The sequence below is a fragment of the Emys orbicularis genome, chromosome 1 (assembly GCF_028017835.1).
Source record: "Emys orbicularis isolate rEmyOrb1 chromosome 1, rEmyOrb1.hap1, whole genome shotgun sequence".
In the NCBI taxonomy this organism is placed as follows: domain Eukaryota; kingdom Metazoa; phylum Chordata; order Testudines; family Emydidae; genus Emys; species Emys orbicularis.
The window spans coordinates 155,079,572-155,097,816 of NC_088683.1; the positions used below are offsets into that span (position 1 = coordinate 155,079,572).

Below are 18,245 nucleotides of genomic sequence, written 5' to 3' on the forward strand. Positions count from 1 at the left end.
CAGGAGTAGGGACAGGGCAGGGGTCAGGAAAAGAATCGGGGAGGGGGGCAGAGGCGGGATCCCGAGCCCCAGTAGTTGGGCCGCTGGAAGGTGGCCCCTCTCGGTCCGGCTCAGGAATCTGGAGAGTGGGAAGGGGACCCTCAATGATGCCAGGCTCAGCCACTATGGCCGGTGTGGCAGCCACAGCATCTGGAGATGGACAGTCTTCAGTGGGGTCCCCGCCCGGGAAGGAGGTCGGTTGCTCCACACCTAAGAGGGACACCCCATGGGAATTGGGTCCTGGCAGCGTGGCACCGGCTGTCGCCTCAGTAGGTTCGGCGGCCGTCAGCGGGGTGCCACCTGCGTCCGGGCAGATGGAAGAATCCAGGGGACCCTCAGAGGCAGGAGCAGAAGCAGCGGTTAGGGGAAGGGAACACAGGGAAAGGGGAACCGGGGTGAGGTCGCTTAGATCGAGGCCCGCTGGCAGAGGGTCGTCCTCCCCCTGGGTGACCGGGGTCAGACCCAGGGCCTCGATTTCCTCATAAATGGAGGGGAGATCACCTTCCACCACCCCAGGGCTCTCCCCGCCAGCACCTGAAGCGACGCTCGCTTTGGTGCTCGCAGGGGCTTCAGATGGTAAGGGGGCGAGAGGGGCTCCATTGGGGGCTTCCATAGGAAGGGACTCCGGAGGAGGGGTGATGTTACCTTCCGGTGCTGCCACGTTGTCCCCAGCCGTCACCATTGAATGGGAGTTGTCAGGGGGCAAAGTGGAAGGCTCAGCATCGGTGCCCCCCTTCCTGCTCTTCCGGGGGGTGTCCGAATCCGAAGGATGGAACGGAGCCCGAGCCTTCCGCTTGCCCCGCTTCCCCTGCACTAAAGACCAGCCCTCCATGGCATCATCTGGGGCCTGGCTAATAGGGGTCGGGTCGGGGAGCAAGGGCGATGGCTCAGGGACTCGGGGAGGCAATGGTGGGGCAGCATGAAGGAGGGAGGATTCTCCCTGGGGCGGGCCCTCTCCTACACCCATAGACTCATAGACTTTAAGGTCAGAAGGGACCAATATGGTCATCTAGTCTGACCTCCCGCATGATGCAGGCCACAAAAGCTGACCCACCCACAACAGAATATTCCAGCCTGCGAGCCCTGCCCTATGCTGCGGAGGAAGGCGAAAAACCTCCAGGGCCTCTGCCAATCTACCCTGGAGGAAAATTCCTTCCCGACCCCAAATATGGCGATCAGCAGTACCCCGAGCATACAGGCAAAATTCTACAGCCGGATCCTCATTTTACCCGCGATGGCACGTTAATGCCTAATTGACTAAAATCACGTTATCCCTTCAAACCATTCCCTCCATAAATTTATCAAGCCTAATCTTGAAGTCAGAAAGGTCTTTCGCCTCCACCGTTTCCCTCGGAAGGCTGTTCCAAAATTTCACCCCTCTGACGGTTAGAAACCTTCTTCTAATTTCAAGCCTAAACTTCCCCACGGCCAGTTTATATCCATTCGTTCTCGTGTCCACATTACTACTGAGCTGAAATAATTCCTCTCCCTCCTTGGTATTAATCCCTTTGATATATTTAAAGATAGCAATCATATCCCCCCTCAGCCTTCTTTTGGTTAGGCTAAACAAACCGAGCTCCTCGAGTCTCCTTTCATAGGAAAGGTTTTCCATTCCTCGGATCATCCTAGTGGCCCTTCTCTGTACCCGTTCCAGTTTGAGTTCATCCTTTTTAAACATAGGAGACCAGAACTGCACACAGTACTCCAAATGAGGTCTCACCAGCGCCTTGTATAACGGAAGCAGCACCTCCCTGTCCCTACTAGAAATACCTCGCCTGACGCATCCCAAAATCGCATTAGCTTTTTTCACAGCCACGTCACATTGCCGACTCATAGTCATCCTACGATCAACCAGGACTCCGAGGTCCTTCTCCTCCTCCGTCACTTCCAACCTATGCGTCCCTAACTTATAACTAAAATTCTTATTAGTCATCCCTAAATGCATCACCTTACACTTCTCACTATTAAATCTCATCCTATTATTTTTACTCCAATTTACAAGGTCATCCAAGTCTCCCTGCAGAATATCCCTATCCTTCTCCGAATTGGCAATACCTCCCAACTTTGTGTCATCCGCAAACTTTATCAGCCCACTCCTACATTCGGTTCCGAGGTCAGTAACGAATAGATTGAATAAAATCGGACCCAAAACCGAACCTTGAGGAACCCCACTGGTGACCTCCGTCCAACCCGACAGTTCACCTTTCAGTACTACCCGTTGCAGTCTCCCCTTTAACCAGTTTTTTATCCACCTCTGGAATTTAATATCGATCCCCATCTTTTCCAATTTAACCAATAATTCCTCGTGCGGGACAGTATCAAACGCTTTACTAAAATCGAGGTAAATTAGATCCACCGCATTTCCTTTATCTAGAAGGTCTGTTACTTTCTCAAAGAAGGAGATGTACGGTATGTACGCCGCACCCTCCTCCACAGGACCCACCAGATTGCAGACAGCGGAGGCGGGGCTCTCCCGCTCATGTGGGCGCGCCTGGGGGCAGGGCCGGCTCTGGCTTTTTTGCTGCCCCAGGCAAAAAAGCCTCCGGCCGCCCCCCCCCCCCAACGGGGGGGGGGGGGGAGGGCAGCCGGAGCCCCGGGGGGAGGGCGGCGAGCCCCGGCCGGGGCTCCGCTCTCCCCCCGGTGGCCAGAGCGCCGGGGGCAGGGCGGCGAGCCCGGCCGTGGCCCCGCTCTCCCCCCGGCGGCCGGAGCGCCGTGCCGCCCCCCTCCAGGTGCCGCCCCAAGCACAAGCTTGGTGGGCTGGTGCCTGGAGCCGGCCCTGGCTGGGGGGAGTACCCCTTGGGCCCGAGCAGGAGCAGTGGTGGACCAGGAAGGAGGAGGGGCAGCTCTGGGCGCCGGGCAGCCTGGGGCATCGGCAATGACAGGGCCGGCGCCTTGCCGGGGCTCTGGGGTCCTGGATGCTCCTCCATGCCAGGCCAAGGGGCAATCCTTCTGGACGTGCCCCATCGCCCGGCAGAGGTAGCACCGGGCCTCCCCTGTGGAGTAATGCACCCGGTAGTGGGCTCCCTGGTAGGGGACCAGGAAGGACCCCTCGAGCGCCTCTCCATCATGCGCTGCCGGCGGCAGTTGAAGCTGCACTTGCCAGCGGAATGAGAGGACGTGATGGAGAGCGGGGTCTTTGCAGCCCAATGGAAATGGGCTGATGACAGAGATAGGTCGCCCTAGGGTAGAAAGGGCAGGCAGCAGGGCAGCATTGGGCAGGAAGGGAGGGACGGAGGTCAGGATTAACTGGACCCCCAGGTCTTCCAACGGCTCCAGGGGGACGAACACGCCCCCCACCACCAGGCCCATCTCTACGGCCTCCTGGGCGGCGGCCTCCGATGCTAGGAAGAAGACTACCCTTCCATACATTTTGGAGGCCGCCACGATGGCCGTGGGCCCCACCACCCTCGCCAGCAGCCGCACGTAGGTCTCCACGTGGGGCGAGGCGGGCACCAGGAGGCAACGGACACCGTGCTTCCTGGTCAAGGTGGGGAAGGGGCCCCGGCCGCTATAGATGGTAGTGGATGCGGTGGTCGGAGGAGTAGCGGCAGGCGGGGGGGCCGCCGCCACCTGGGCGTATGCCCTGGGGGCCGGGGGAGGGGCACCCACAGAGCTGCTGGAGGGAGCAGCGGGGAGGGATGCCGCGGCCTGGTAGCGGGGCTGTGGCAGCGAGGAGGGCCCGGTTTTTTTAGCGGGGTCCTTACCCTTCTTTCTTCCCTGACCTTTCCTGCCAGCTGGGGGGCTCCCCCTGAATCGGAAGGGGCGAGGGACGTGGCAGCAGCGGAGGTCTTCCCGGTACTCACCGCTGCCGGTGCCCCAGTGGGGGGGGGGGGGGCGGTAGCAGGTGGGTCGGCAGCGGCGGTTGAGGTAGAGGCTTGGAGAATTGACGCGGGGGCAGGTGGAGGAGAGGCAGTGGGATCATCGTGAGGGGTCTCTCCCGCCGTGTCCCCTGCCATAACAAGAGCAGGGAGGGGGACAAACAGCGAGGGGAGGAAGAGGAGGCAACCACTCCTCCCCGCTAGGCTGCAGGCAGGGGAGGAGGGCGCCAGAAGGGGAGGGCTAAATGGGCGTGGGGAGCTATCAAGGACTTGGGGCGGGGGAGGGTGTCAGTCACCGACTCAGGGTGGAATTCCGGCTCCTCTAGCTGCACTAGGGGATTGGGGGTGATAACAGCATAAGGGAGTGCAGTGAACATGGGTAAACTCAAACAGAGGAGGGACACAAGCGTATGGGAGGGGGCATGGGCGCATGAGGGGAGGGGCTAATCAGGGCTGGGGGGACCACGGGGTAGGGGGGAAAAGAATCGAGCTGGGAATGGGGCGGAGGGACCAAGGGACTAGCTTCAGGGCTGGGGCAGGACAATCAGGGCTGCAGAGGGAAACAGGCAGGGCAGACAAACGTTGAAAAGGAGAGGGGATCAGTCCAAGGGTGGGGGATGTGCACCCACGAGCACTTGTACGGAAAGTCAATGTTTGGCTAGCTGCTGCTGCAGGCCCAAATGATGGAAGTGGGCGTGGCAAGACAGGCGAGTAGCTCAGTCCCAGAGGCAGGAGGTCGAGGCAGATAGAAAACAGCCAGTGGGGATGGTGGAGGGGGCAACAATTGTGGTGGGGGTAAAGGGGGACACGGATAGACCGGGGGCAGGCTCCACGCCACACCCCCGGTGTCCCCACAAACACAGTCCAGACCCCCACCACAAGAGCACAGTTCAAAAAATACTCAGTCCAGAAATGCCCTCTCCACAGTGGTCTTCAAAGCCTTCATGCGTTCCCCCAGCAGCGGGTGGTCCTCTTCTATTCCTCCTCCTCCTCCTTGGGGCTCCAACAGCTTCCTAGCAGCAACCTCAGCAGCTCCAGGTGGTGGTGGTCTGGTGTCCAGGCAGGAGGGACCTCGCTCAGATGGTGATTGTGGTGGTGTCCTCAGCAACAAGGGCTGGAGCTGGGGTCCTTCACTCCCCTCTTCCTCTGTGGAGCAGGCCAGCAGCCCTCCCCCCCGGGACTGTAGCTGGAGCAACAGCAGCAGCAACTGAGGGGGTTCAGCAGCCAGCCAGCAACTGGGTAGCAGAGAAGGGGGCAGGTGATGGTGATGTCTGTCCCAGCCAAGGGAGCAGCTGGAGCAGCAATAGCAGCAGCAGTAGCGAAGGCCAGTGCTTAGCAGCAGGAACAGCAGCAGCCCCCTGCCTTCCTTCACCCTCCAGGCCAGAGGGCAGCAGGAGAGTGTTAGAAGGGAGAGATCCCTTTTCCCTGGGTAAGGTAACAGGGGTAGTTCCAGAACAATCAGGAACTTGCTGGAACCAATTAAGGCAGGCAGGCTACTTAGGATACCTAGACCCAATTAAGAAGCTGCAAGAATCAATTAAGACAGGCAGGCTAATCAGGGCACCTGGTTTAAAAAGGACCTCACTTCAGTCAGTGAGGGGTGCTCAAGGAGTGGGAAGTGAGAGGGTGTGCTGCTGTAGGACTGAGGAGTACAAATGCTATCTGGCATCAGGAGGAAGGTCCTGTGGTGAGGATAAAGAAGATGTTAGGAGGAGGCCATGGGGAAGTAGCCCAGAGAGTTGTAGCTGTCACACAGCTGTTACAAGAAACACTGTAGATAGCTGTGATCCACAGGACCCTGGGCTGGAACCTCGAGTAGAGGGCGGGCCTGGATTCCCCCCATCCTCTTCCCCCCTATTGGATATAAGAGGAGTTGACCTGGACTGTGGGTCCCACCAGAGGGGAAGGTCCCTGGCCTGTCCCCCAACCCACCAGGTAGATCAGCAGAGACTGTGGAGATTGTTCCCCTTCCTTTTCCCTATGCTGACCAGTCATGAGGTTAGCGGAGTGAACGGCAGGTTTGAGCCACTAGCAAAAGCGGCCAAACTGAGGGCTGCTGTGAATCTCTGAGGCAAGCAAATCCGCCAATAAGCACAAGACCCACCAAGGCAAAGGAGGAACTTTGTCACACAACCAAAAGAGCTAAAAAGTCATGAGTCAGACTCAAACAAATCACATGATTGGCTTAAAAATCATGAGATTTTACAAAATAATAAATGTGGTGTTCTTTTTATAAGCTTTCTGGTTTTTAAAAAGAACAGGAGTACTTGTGGCACCTTAGAGACTAACAAATTTATTAGAGCATAAGCTTTCGTGGGCTACATCCCACTTCTTCGGCTGCATATAGAGTGAAACATATATACTCTGAAACCTTTCTGGTTTTTGAGTCTCTAGCGTTCACATATTGAAACTTTTCTCCACAACCATGAGGGTTAGAAATGTACTTGTTTTGTGAATGAAAGCTGAGATTCATGACTCCAGGAGCTGGGTCTTAAACAAAAAACCATCAGCTATCACAAAACATGATAAAATTGCGTGTGTGAGTTTGCACCACTGAGCAAGATGGATAGGAATAATTTTAATTCAGCCTGGTTCTAGAAAATCACCATAGCTCTGAAGAAGACTACTGGGTAACAAGAATTTTATCAAGCCATACTCACAATAATTGACAATAAAAGCCCTGGTGGCAGGATATTGTTGTCTAAATTCCACAAGTTGACAATACTGGTAAAGAGGACACCACTGCCCAGGGAGGGGGCCTGGCCAGAGACACTGGGAATGTGTTGAAACTACAGCCACTCACCAACATCCTTTGTCATGACCCCCAGAGAACTCTAGGCAAAAAATAATGCTGTTGCCTCCTCCCATAGGGGAACGCCAAGGGATGGAGCAGCAATGCTACCTCCCATCGCTAGAGTGAATCTTCCCAGAGGGCAAGGGATTAACTGTAGAAGACAGGTGTAGTTTTAACATCCCTGCACTGCCTTTTCCCTCACCAGTTATGCCTGTACGCATCTAAAATCTATTTAAGAATTTATATTGTGCTCATCACAGTAGTATCAGAGTGCTCTATGAAACTATCACTGCCATAATATAAAGGCATGGTCTGGTTTCTTTCCTCTTTCCCTTAGGCAGCTGAGGGGTTTTTTATTTTAATTTTTCCTTCTCCTCCTCTTCCAGTTCCTATCTTCTTTTCCTTCCTTGTTGTTTTTATTGTGGCTATAGAAAAGCTAAATTGAAGAAAGACATTTTATTTGATGCTCTGAGATTGGTAAGGTCCCATGTTCATAGGAAATTAATTGAATAGCACTTGGCCAGCTGCTGGGAAAGTTCTGTCTTCTGCTCTCATGAGCATCACTTCAAGTCTAGGAGTTTCACAGTGCTTCCTATATAATACTTCTTATACAGTTGTAATCCTTCTGCCAGTCGGAGTTGGCAGCAACAAGGGATGAGTTCAATATCTAGGGGTTCCTTTTCAACAATACAACAAAGAACCAGCTCAAGCCCCCACACAGTAACCTGGGACAATTACACACCATCCCTTGCGTGCCTCTAAGAGGCAATACTTCCCCCTTGCAAGCACAGAGTCTGAATGTATAAAAGAAACTTAATTAAAAGGGGGGAAGTAACCCAGCATTAACTAGGGAAAACGCTGCAAGCAGGATTCATAAACACATGAGCAAAACACCCAACCCAGAGTTCATTGGGCAGTGTCCTTTTGCCTCAGGTTCTTAAGTCCAGCAACCAAAAGTTCTTTAATGCACCGCTCCCTTCTCCCTCCACTGCACCCCAATCACAGTTGTTGTCCTTGGTCAGGGAAGACCAAGAGTTCAGAGGCACCTTGCTTGCTCTGCTGTCTGGGCACGCGCTCTGGCATCAGCCATCCTGCCAGCCACTCACCCTACTGGCTGCTTGCCATGCTGCTCTGCACCCTCTGGGATGTCTTGAGGTCCCACCACTTCACACAGCTCTCGGTGATTTCAGCTCTCAGAGCGGGAGCCTGCTAGCACAGATTGGGCAGTCTCTTGCATCAGAGACACTGTCCCAAAGCAGGACTAATGTTTAGGCCTGGTTATCAGTGTTTTCAGTTCTATTGGTCTGCAACAAGACTCTCAACTGAGTATTAATCAGTTCTGTTATTGGATAGTGAAGCGAGGACAGGTCAAATGGTGTCTAGAACATTAGGCAGGGCCCACACCACCAGGTACAAGTACCTGTCCCCACCCTCTCTCAACTCCACTGGACTTTGGCACCCATGTCCCCTGCCTAGCAAGTGCAGTTTAGTTGAGGATGAGTCCCTCAATCAGTGTATGACAGTTATCCTGCTCTTGAGTCACACAACAAGGATAACAACCCTTTAATAACCCTTCCCCCAATAGCAAAGTGACTTGTGATCCAACAAAATGATCATTTGGGCAAAGCAGCTCTATCATGCTGAGCACCGAGGCAGGATGGGTGAGCCCATGCAAACAAGGTCGGCTCCTGAACTCCTCTTCTCCAGCTCATCACTAGATGTCAGGGGAGAGCTCATTCAGATCCTGCTTACACTATTCCACATCAGCTGTATCTCCTCTGAAAGCATATATTTTCTCCCTTTGCTTATACCATTTAATTTCTCTCTGCCTCTGCCATGTCATTTAACTCTGTAAAGCATTTGGAGATATGCTTTGTATGAAAGATGTATTAAAGTCATCCCCCCCCCCCTTGCATTATTTTTCCATACTAGACAAGCTAACTCTAAAGGATGGTTAGCAAATACTATTGCTGCTGCTACTATTACAACCTAGCAGCACTTTTCATTTTTAGCTCTCAAAGTGCTCTACCAAGAAAGTCAGTATCATTATTCCCAATTTTTTACTTTCTGGAAATCTAAGTCTATTATGTAGCATAATTACCTCTATAAACCAAACTTGTAATCTCATCAAAAAACAATAGCAACTGTATTTGACAAGACCTGATTTCCATAAACCGTGTTGATTGGTATTAATTATGCAACCATCCTTTATTTATTTACTAATTGCATCCTGTATCAGCCATTTCATGATTTTGTCCGGGATTGATGTCAGACTAACTAGGTTATGGTTATGTTGGTCCATTTACCTTTTTAAATATTAGCACAACCAACATTATCTGTTTTCCAGTCCACTGGAACTTTCTCTTTTAGCCCAATTCTTTTAAAACTCCTTGGTGCAAGTTATCCAGTCTTGCAGATTTAAAAATGTTTGATTACTGGGTTCTGTACCTGGCTCAGTCACTGATCCTGTTTCTGGTTTAATCACTTAACCTGCTCTATGATTCAGTTTCTCCATCTAGAAAATATGAGTGCCAATACTTACTGTAATTAGGGTAATAAAGTGGAAAATTCTAATTATTTTAAATAGTTTATCCTTAAGGAGCATCTATCTGCCTATTGGTTGGGTTTAATGCTGCTTTATTTCAAAAGTTTGTTTCTTTAGTTGTTCAAACCTTTTTTCTTTCATTTTCTTGTGGAACAAAAATTTTAAAAACAAATTCAGTATCTTGGCTATTATGAGTCATCATTAATTTCATCTGCTTCTTCATTTCTTAATGGACTTAAACTCTCTCCAGCCCTTCTACTTCCCCCTGGTACATTTATAAAATCCCTTCTTATTCCCCTGAGGCCCTTTAGCAGCATTAACAAATTCTGTGTTCTTTGCTGCCCATGTCTTTTCCCTTCAAATCTTAACTTACTCTTATTTGGTTGCCCTCATCCCAACTTTTCATTTACAGTACAGCTATTTTTGTAAACTTCAGATCTCCAAGCAGTCCCCCATGACATACATTGGCTGCTTCTTGTTTTCTGGAACTACTTTCTGAGAGGAATTTTAGTTTTTTGTGCTAAAATTAGTGTGGGCTTGATCACATTCTCTGGGAAGAGGAAAGCTTTGAGAGGATCCTTTCATGAAGATTTCTTGGATTGGTTGGGGGAGGGTCACTGCCCCACAGAAAGGATAGCAATTCCATCCCCCAGAGCTTCTGACCCACAGGGATCTGCTGAAGGCCAGGCCATCTGTAGAGAGTTTCCAGGCTCTCTGCTCTTCTCCTGCTCTCAGATGTTCAGCACGGAGAGGGGAGTGTGGCAACATGAATACAGCTTCAGACAGCACTAACTTTTTCTTGGCGTTTCCAGGGGGATTTGGAAGGCAATGATGTGCATCCCTGTCGCCCCTTACCCTCCTCCAGCTGGGTGCCCAGCCTTCTTCCATATTGGTGAGTTTTCATACTTCCATTCATTGCACCTCACTCACTAGAAACCAAATCCTGATGTTCAAACTCAGTTTTACGCTGCTATTACTCAGGCAAATTCCCACTGGAGTCAATTGGAGTTGGTCTGTGTAAGCAGTGAGTAGAGACTGAGTAAGGATCTAAGGATTTGGCCCTACAAGTCTTAATTTCCCAACATTTTCTTTTCTTACCCACGTACTGATGAATATGGTGATTCCCCCTCTTCTTCATGCATATATCTCATAGGAACTCCTTCTTAATTTCCTTATTATTCTCATATTCTCCATCAGTCCCCTCTCTTGGTAAGTAGCAAAGTTAGGATGGTCTCTTCTCTGATTGGAGTCACTCATTTTTGGATCATACAGTTGAGTTCTACATAATTTAGACATGTATTTGATGCCTATTTGGCTGAATGAATGTGTTACCCACCAGATACTGGCATAGGCAAAGCCTGCTCCACTCCCCAAAGCTGATATCTAGTGGTTTCAATTCTGTATGGGTTGGTTAAGAATATTTTCTTCTCATTCTCTTCCTCTCTTGATAGTCTGAAGCACATTTTTCTTTAACTGTTTTCATTTCTCATATCCTCACATAAAAATGTAATCAATACATTTTCCATTGCTGGACTGTAGTTGGCTGGCATTAGCCTCCCTCCCTTCCCCTGTCCTATATAGCTCGTACGCCTCTGTATTGACATTTTCTCCCTTACTTATGTTATGGTATTAGAAGGAGAAATCAGATTATTTGTGTTAAGCAACAGCTTTCACTTTCCATCAAGTTTATATATATGTCATAGAAGCAACATCATCCATCATGAGTTCTTTACACCTGTATATGTCACCAACTCAAGATCATCCATGGGGTTTTGTTAACATATGTACATAGCATCAAAGTGAGATCACCTCTCACATGTTGTTTCCACATATGTGAAGCTCCTGCATGGAAAAGGGAATGTAGCCATTAATTGGAATAGTTATTTTGCAAATTTGAATAGGGGGTTTAATTGTAGCCTTGCAATTGGCCTCAAATCTTCTCACCAAATCATCATTGACAAATATTTTGCTGAACTCCCCAAAGCCATAGCTCAGCTACACAAATAAATACTGTAGCAGATCCTGACAGGAAGACGTTCAGCCCAATCTTTTCCAGATGGCAGTGATGGATGGCTGTGTGCATATATTTATTTAGTTTCCCAGGCACTGGTGTCCTGCTTTCAGTGGTCATCACGTGTTTAGCTTTGGCTTGGAGACTGACATAACAGTCTTTACAATACTAGGTGGGTATTCTGGCAGGTTTGCTTCATGGCTTGGGTACCATGATTGCAGAAGAGGAGCAAATGTTTAATCTACAACCATTTAACTATTTTGCTGCTACCATCTTTTCTGGAAGCTTTAGCTTTCTCTCAAATTTGTGATGAGATCTTGGAGCAGGGCTTGAGGCGTCTACATGTAATAAGTGTTGGCTGATCACTTGTAACATGCTAGCTCCTGGGATATCCTAGAGATGAGTACAAAAGGGGACCTAAAGTGAACAGAATGGGAAAACCATCCTGTGTAGTAAAATCCTAAAATACAGGGACTGGAAATGTGGTTGCTATGTGGTTATATAGTGCCATAACATGCTTTATGTGAAGGAAAAGACAATGACCCTGGCCCAAAGACCTTGAGGACAGATTTTCAAAGGTATTTAGGTGCTAAAGTTGCAGATAGACATCTAGTGGGATGTTCATAAGCTCCTAGGAGTTGCGAGTTAGGCATCTAGGTGCTTTTGAAAATCCCTCTAGGCACCTAAATGCATCATTAAGAGCCCATATCTAGGGATATGCAGCATCTCACCTCCAGACCACTGCTTTAATCTGGCCCCAGCTCAGTAATGAATAAATCTGGTGGATGTTTGGTGGCATATATCAACTGACTTGGTGGCTTCTCTCCAGGTGTAACAGGGTGTAAATGAGGCAGGTTCTGCTTGCTGCGGGGTTCTTAGACTTGTTAGTTTAGCATAGATTGTAAGCAATTTGAGGGAGGGATAGTGTCCTTTCATGTGTTTGTACAGTGCTAGTACAATGGGGCCTTAGTCCTGATTAGAGCCTTTGGCGCTACTGCAACAATAATAACTACTATAATAATAATGGACAGGTTGCTTGTCATAGACACCACTCCCCCTGCGCGCACACTCATACACACACACACAAATCCAAGGATAAATAGATACCAGAAGTACGAGCTATGTCCAGAAAACATAGGGTGACCAGATGTCCCAATTTTGGGGTTTTTTTTTTCTTATATAGGCTCCTATTACCCCCTACCCCCTGGCCCGATTTTTCACATTTGCTGTCTGGTCACCCTAAGAAAACAGGTAAAACACAGAGTCACAAATGACTTCAGACAGTCCTTGTCAGGATGTTATCTGCGTCCTACTAGGTACAACCAATATTATACTGTGCTTACTACGAAGCCTACTGGTAAACATGAGCCACCCAGATCATAATTGCATTAAGTGACACCCTTGTTGTCAGTTACAGTACTGCAGCCAAGAATTAAAAGGGTCATGAAACTGAGGAGTCAATGAAGTGGAGAGACACAGGGAGACTATTTCAAATGGTAGCCGGAGATGAGAAGAAGGCTTGAATACAAACAATTGTGGGATGCAGTGTGGAAGGACAGATAGAGGATTGTGCTAGCAGAGAGTGAGTAGAAAGAGACATGGTCCATAAAATAGGCTGGGGTAAATCCATGGAGGGCATTAAAAATTAGGAAAATAAGTTTAATCTGGATCCTGAAGAGACCAGGATGCAAATGGAATTGTCTGAGGGTAGGGTATGCAGTCATGCTTCTTTGTACGTGTGAATAGATGGGCAGCTGTATTCTGCATGTGCTTGAGTTTGGACAGCTGGGACTTGGGAAGGCCATAGAAAAGGGAGTTGCACTAGCTCAGAGGAGAGAAAATGAAGGGAAGGGTAAAGATTTCTTCAGTTGAGGTGGTAGCTGAGGTTGTGGTGTGGATAGGTGCCGAATCTGTGGTCTGGGCACGGGGGAGTGGGGGGACGACACATGACCTCCCCTTTAGATCGTGCCCTCCCCCCCTTATGGGGAGGCACCAGTTGTCTAGGTGCCCTTGGGGGAAGAGGCAGAACGGGCGGAAAGAGGTGGGGCGGGGGCCTGGGACGGAGCAGGAATGGAACTCCCCTCAGGAAATCAGAAAGTCGGCGCCTGTGGTGATGTGTTCAGGCACAGAGCTTGAAAGATTCACCAACACCTCTTAGCCTACTTGCCAGGCTGAAATATACTACTACACAAAATAACTATGTTAAAAGAATATTATTAAGATTGCAAAATCAAGCATGCAAAAGTTAGGAAATGCCAGAATTAATACTGCCTGTGCAACCTTAATTCACCCCCCTTGTTCATATGCATTATGATACAGTCTCTAATTACATGATCACATATTATTTTTTCTCAGGACCCCTACCCGCAAATTGAAATAATACAGCAATTCCATCATTGTTCATCATATTGACACCTTCATGGTTCATCAGCAGGGTTGGAAACTTTAGGTCCAACACAAAGACCCCTGCCAATTGAGCTAACAGAGTAACTGAGAGCAATATAGGTTGTTATCCTCTGTATCAACCAGCGCTGGGGGGGGGGGGGGGACGACACTCTGCCAGTGGGTTTCACAGATATATGCTGACAGCAGAGGAATGGTGAGACTCAGGGATTTTGAGTTCCATTCCTGGCTCTGGGGGAGAATAAAGAGTTCTGCATTATTACATTAGTTGTCCCCCGTAATCAGTTGGTTTTCGGGTCCTGTAGATCTTCCCCTTAGGCTGCGGGGGGGGGGATCCTTTACCAGTGGGCGGGCTTTGCTGTCTGGTCACTGGTCACTAGACTAGGCTTTGCCCGCCCACTTCCCGGAACCCAATAAGTACTCAATATTCCCTCGTTTATACATCCAAGGATCACATTAACTCTCCCAGCCACAACACTGCACTGGAAGCTCATGTTCAGTTGGTTATCCACCATGACCCTTAAGATCCTTTCAGAGTCATTGCTTTCCAGTATACAATCCCCCATCCTGTAAGTATGACCCGCATTCTTTATTCCATTATTATATACCATTACAATTATATTGAGCTGCCTAAAGAGAGTGTAAGACTAGACTGGCACCGATCTAGTGCAGAATCCTGCACTTTGACAGTGCATCTCCAGAGCAAGGTCCTAGAAGAGTAGGGTTTAGTGGCTCCAACCAACTCCTTTTCAGATCACCTATTTGAATTAAATCTCCTGCTATCTAGAGAATCATGGTTGCTGTGTGAAATTTAAAATAGAGTCCTGCAGGATGCACTATGTAGCTCGAGAAAGTGGGAAATTTGACATAAAATTAAAACAAAAAAATATAACGAAGGAGAGGTAAGGTGTGAGGGGGTCCCAACCTAGACTATTACCCCTCTTAAATGTGGAATCCATCGCAGCCATATGCATGCTCAGCTAGCTGTGCAGTGTGAACACCAGATCATGTTCAGATCAGATAACCTCTTTAAGGTACATGGATTGAGGGCAGAATTACAGTTTCTGTGAACCCATTTTAAATTTCCTGATTGTAGGACAACTGTATACTCAACATTTTACTCAACATTTAACATTCCATAAGCATTTCCCTTCCTCCTGACATTCCAGATGGGGATCATTTGGGGAGTTTGTGATTTCACTCTGCTAAGATCACTGAAGGGTGAGATCTATCAGTAAGGGTGGAGAAAAAGCACAAGGGGATTGAAATTAGAATACCACATTCAGCCCTGTTGTATGTGAATACAGTTCCTTTGAAGGGTATGTAGTCCTACTTGCTAATGTTAGGATCAAAATTGGGTTTTATTGTCTATTCTCAGCATATTTTAGCATGTCTATAGACACTGACTGCAAATAAACTGGGATTTTATGATTAAAGCCCCACTACTTTTGCCAATGTACTGTTGAAGAACTCGCTTCTCGGCTTTCTATGAGCTAAGATCAAGCGTAGTATCTGTTCTTATCAGTTTAATATCTGATATGTCCTTTATTTGAGGACTGTATATTAAATTAATTTTATCTCAGTTAACTGGGGATGTTTTGAGGGAGAAATAGAGAGAGAAAAGCCAAATGCATGGAGATTAAAATCAGCAGTTCCAAGAATGGAGAATCAAGATCTCTTCATTTCAAAATTTATTGGGCTCAAGAGGACCCAGGTTTGTATAAGCTTTGTGTAAAGGGACATAAACTAGATAAACTCTAGGATGCTGGTGCTGTCAACACTGGTTGCTGAAGTCTGTTTCTGGCTGAATTCCACACTGATTTACAATTTCAGCATCCTATCAAGACAGCAGTCTGTGTTATTCCTATTATCCTGCATTATGATTTCCACTGAACTCACTGAGGAGGGGGCCTCTACACCAGCCCTGTACATTGTGGCACTGGCGCAAGATGGAAGGCCAGGGAAAAAGCCATAAGATCTGTGATTCTGTGGATCCAATGGGGCTAAAACTGCACACAATAGGTGTAGAAGGGCTTCAGGGAGCCTGTGTGGACCCATTTTCTGGCCACAATTTGGGGGGTGGATTTACCCTTGTTAAACCCGTTACTGGAATTTCACCCACAATGCACAGCTATAGCTTTAATGAAGAAATCTATAGCGCATGCTCGGTTGGCAACTTTCAAACATTTGTGACTGTGGAAAATCAAAAACAATTTTTCCAAGCTATCTAAGCCATTTTCCCTCTGAAGCTTAGTCTTTAAAAAATGTGGTTTGAATTTTTCTAAATCAGGAAAAATGGATTTTTTCACCATTGCTGTGCTAAAAAATGTCTGAAAGGATTTTGCTCAAACTTTATGAACACAGACAGACAGATGGACAGACAGCACCGAGCATAGTAAGATCCTAGCCACTGTGGGAATACAAATAGTAATAACAACAGATGGATGGTGTAGCGAGGGGGCATGGCCTCCCTCTGAGATTGAGAGGGAGGAACCCCTGCCCAGCCCCTGATGGGCGGAGCCAGGACACCTATGCCTGCCCTGCCGGAAGCAGAGGGGCAACACAGGAAGCATAAAAGGCTGGCCTTGCAGCTCAGTTGGGCTGGAGGCGCAGAAGGAGAGAGACGCCTCCTGCCTGCTGCTGGGGCTTGAGCCTGAAGAGGACCCCTGCTGCACTGAGGATTTACCAGAGCTGCCAGATCAGGGCACCGAGGAGCTGCTGAGACTGCTGCTAGCTATGCACCTCAGGGAAACAGAGGATGATCCTGAGCCACAGGTACACTGCGAGGAGAGTGTAGGAAGTAGCCCAAGGACACCTGACAGTAGTTTGGTTTTGTTAATGCCTGAACCCAGGTCAGTGTGTTTAAGGCAGATCCTAGCTGACCCAGTGGTGGAACACTCTGTTACTTTTGGGGCCCTGGGCTCGGACCTGGTAGAGTAGGGTGGGCCTGGGACCCCTACCCCCTGCTTCCATCCCCACCCTTGGGGTGGCAGTCTTCCCACCTTAGGCCAAGAGGCCTGCGTTTCTCTGCCATCTGCCAGAGCTAGGACATCAGACTGTTTGTGCTCCGCCCTTCCCAAGGGCCTGAGCTTCTAGACTGTTGGGTGCTCTGCCATGTTTGACAGCCTGAGCCCGTAGACTCTTTATTGCTCAGCCTTGCCTGCAGCCAGGTCCCTGGTCTACGTGCCGCTTGGTCCCACCTAAAGGGTCAGGGTCGTAGAGACTACTAATCTCCCAATAACTCTTGCCTTATTAGGGACCCAAAAGTGACCTCCCTCTGAGATGGACAGGGAGGGATGGCCACGCACTCCTACAGACAGACAGACACAAATCACTTTCAAGAAAGCTTACACATGGAAAAAATCAGTCCAAAGGGTGGATATTTCAAAAGATTATGAACAGCTGAAAACGGGCTGAATAAGAACATAAGAATGGCCATTGTGTCCAGTATCCTTTCTTCTGACAGTGGCCAATGCCAGATGCTTCAGAAGGAAAGAACAGAACAGGGCAATTATCAAATGATCCATCTTCTGTTGTTCAGTCCCAGACACCCAGAACATACGGTAGCATTCCTGACCATCTTGGCCAATAGCCCTCAAGGAACCTATCCTCCATGAACTTATCTCATTCTTTTTTAATCCAGTTCACATAACATAAGAACCTGCCCCAATGAAATTAATAGGCAGCAGGTTTAAAACAAGCATAAAGAATTATTTCTTCATACAATGCAGAGTCAACCTGCCCTCACAACGAGTTCCACACATTGATTATGCATTGTATGAAGAAATAATTCTTTATGTTTGTTTTAAACCTGCTGCCTATTAATTTCATTGGGTGACCCCTGGTTCTTGTGTTATGTGAAAGGCTAAATAACACTTCCTTATTTACTATTTTCACACCATTCATGATTTTTAGACCTCTATCATGTACCCCTTTAGTCATCTCTTTTACAAGCTGAATAGTCCAAGTCTTTTTAATCTCTCCCCATATGGAAGCTGTTCCGTACCCCTAATAATTTTTGTTGCTCCTCTCCTTACCTTTTCCAATTCTAATGTCTTTTCTGAGTTGAAGTGACCAGAATTCCATGCAGTATTCAAGGTGTGGTTGTACCAAGGATTTATATAGTGGCATTATGATATCTGAAGATCAAAGCTGTTATGAACTTGTAACCATAGAAAAAAAACCCTCTTTGTGGGATTTGAAGGACTGGCTCCTACCAGATCCCTTGTTAGAGCTGGGGTGAGCTCTACCACCCAAGAGAGATGGTGGCTGAGTAGCTGGGTCCCTAGACTGGGTGACCTTGCTGGACAACAAAAGAGGAATGCAGGTGCAGTTGCCTAGAACTGTAGGGAGTAGTCTGTTTGAATCAGGCCTCGTTATGACAAGGCAGCTTCTAAGTTATACCATTTCTCATAACTTCTATAGTGCGGAATGCAGAGAGCTCCAATACATCTCATTGGTAAAGACTATTATTATTCTTCATTATTTATATTACTGTAGAGCCTAGGAGCCCGAACAAAAAGTGCTGCCCTTCTGAGCATACAATCTAAGTATAAAACAAGAGACAACAGATCGGTACAAACGGATGGGGGAGTACAAGGAAACAATGAGACAGTGTTGGTCTGCATGATAGGC

At 48.4% G+C, this 18,245-nt stretch overlaps 1 pseudogene; it reads left to right on the forward strand.

Moving 5' to 3' along the window:
- The first annotated feature begins 15,080 nt into the window (after positions 1 to 15,080).
- LOC135873135 (U2 spliceosomal RNA) lies at positions 15,081 to 15,198 on the forward strand (annotated as a pseudogene).
- The last annotated feature ends 3,047 nt before the right edge of the window (positions 15,199 to 18,245 follow it).